Consider the following 2703-nt stretch of genomic DNA (forward strand, 5'->3'; position numbering starts at 1 on the left):
TATTTTTTGCTTCAATTCATTTCTGAGTAGTTTTCTATATAGTTTTTTATTCTTTTTAGCTATATTTATTTTTTTCTTTTTATTTCTCAGTTGTAATAAGTCATTAAAAATAAAAAAGAGGCGCAATGCTTGTTAATTTGCTTCAAGCCTTTCGGAATAGTGTCAATTGCACTGCACATAGCTCTGTGCAGTCTACCGTATTCCTTAAGGCTTGAAGATAACCAACGTGCAGGAGCATTGGAACTCTTCGTCATCGTCTCTGCACTCAGGGCTTATAAACAGCTGCGAGTGCCTCTCGCTTGGTGAGGTGGGACTAAAAAAAACAGCTGCAGGAAGAATCAACAAAAAACAGCTGCAGAAAATAAAAAAGTAGTTAGACGGGTCCATTGGTACCGGTTGGTGGCACCAACCGGTACCAATGCCACTCTTTGGTACCAGTTGGTGCCACCAACCGGGACCAATGCACCCCATTTAGTCCTGATTCGTGCCACCAACCGGGACCAAAGGTCTTCGTTTCCCGCCCTTTGGGCTGCTGAAAAGAGGCCTTTGGTCCCGGTTGGTGGCATGAACCGGGACTAAAGGGGGCATTAGTCCCGGTTGGAGCCACCAACCGGGACCGATGCTCTTGCTATATATACAGGACTTAGCAGTTTTCGATCTCTCCTGCTCCACTGTCGTCACCGCGCGTCTCCCTGCCGCCACCTCGCCGTCGCCGCCCCGCCCCGCCACGCCCCGACGTCGTCGCCGCCCCGCGCCGCCCCGCCCAGCCCCGCCCCGCGCCGTCGCCGCCCGCGCGCCCCGCCCAGCCCGCCCGCGCCGCGCCCCGATCGACGTCGAGCCGCCCCGGCCCGCGCCGCCTCGACGTCGCCGCCGCCCCGTTCCGCACATCGCCGTCGCCTTCGTCGTCGCCGTCGCCGCCCCACTCCGCACCTCGTCGTCGCCTTCGCCGTCGCCGTCGCCGGCCGTACGTGAGCACCTCGCCGTCGCCTTCGCCGGCCGTCACCGTCATTTTTTTGTTAGATTTAATTAGATTTTTTTGTTAGGTTAGATGTGTAGTAATTTAGATATGTAGTTCATAGATTCTTTTGTTAGATTAGATTTTTTTTGGTTAGATTAGATGTGTAGTAATTAATTTTTTTATATTATGTTAGATTTTTTTGTTATATTAATTAGATTTTTTTGTTAGATTAGATGTGTGTAGTAATTTAGATATGTAGTTCATAGATTTTTTTGTTAGATTAGATTTTTTTTGTTAGATTAGATGTGTAGTAATTAATTTGTTTATATTACGTTAGATTTTTTTGTTAGATTAATTAGATTTTTTTGTTAGATTAGATGTGTGTAGTAATTTAGATATGTAGTTCATAGATTTTTTTGTTAGATTAGATTTTTTTTGTTAGATTAGATGTGTAGTAATTAATTTGTTTATATTATGTTAGATTTTTTTGTTAGATTAATTAGATTTTTTTTGTTAGATTAGATGTGTGTAGTAATTTAGATATGTAGTTCATAGATTTTTTTGTTAGATTAGATTTTTTTTGTTAGATTAGATGTGTAGTAATTAATTTGTTTATATTATGTTAGATTTTTTTGTTAGATTAATTAGATTTTTTTTGTTAGATTAGATGTGTAGTAATTTTGATATGTAGTTCATAGATTTGTTTTTGTTAGATTAGATTTTTTTTGTTAGATTAGATGTGTAGTAATTAATTTTGTTCATAGAATTTTAATGATTTTTTGTTCATAGTATTTAGAAAAAGGAAAAAAATAAGAAGTAGTTTATATATAGTTGAACTAGCTAGTTGATTTAATAAACTAATTTATTTTACTATATATAGAAGTAGTTTGTTTTTAGTAAGTACTACTTATTTATTTATAGTAAGTGCTTAGTAGTTGAACTAGATAGTTGATTTAATTAATAAAACTACTTTTATTTAACTATATATAGAAGTAGTTGCCGCATCGACGTCGGCGATGCCTATCCCGCATCCTCGTCGTCATCGACTCGGCGGTGGAGGCCTGCTTGATCAAGGCCATGTTCGGGACTGGGCTCCGCCGGGCTGGTATTGGGAGGTGCTACCTTCCGGGGGACGTAGGTTGGTGAGGAGCCAGCCCGTTGTTGACCCGATCCTTGTTTGGTGGTGGTCGCGTGACCAGTGACGGTGCCGAGGCTTCCGGACACCGCGGAGGTGGTACGTCATCGTGTCAGCGAGGAGGACGAGCACGTCCGTCGCTACATGGTTGCGTTGGAGGACATGTTTGACAATACCTGGCAGGTTCTTCAGGGATCTCACTGGAGCTATGATCCTGTGATGGTTCCTTATCTTTGGGTGTCCACCGCTCGCGTCGATACCCGTCGGGTGCTACGGTTCTAGTTGTATTAGTGATAATATTCGACGATGTACGGACACCAAGAGATGATGTACTTTTGCTTATAATTATTGAATGCATGCTAATTTGAATACTATACTTTATTTTATGATTTGGTTTTGCTTATTTTATGATTTGGTTTTGCTTATTGAATGCTCATATTGGATAAGTTCTCCTTCATTCCTGTGTGCTAGACAATTTGATATAATAATGCATTCGGGAATGAAAGGAGGAGCTACGTACATCGATCATCGATAGTCAACCCGTGATTAATAATAATGATCTAGTTTAATATTTGAATTATGAACGTAGGCCGGAAATGTCGTACTCATC

Source organism: Triticum aestivum, chromosome 5B (assembly GCF_018294505.1).
Source record: "Triticum aestivum cultivar Chinese Spring chromosome 5B, IWGSC CS RefSeq v2.1, whole genome shotgun sequence".
Classification (NCBI taxonomy): domain Eukaryota; kingdom Viridiplantae; phylum Streptophyta; class Magnoliopsida; order Poales; family Poaceae; genus Triticum; species Triticum aestivum.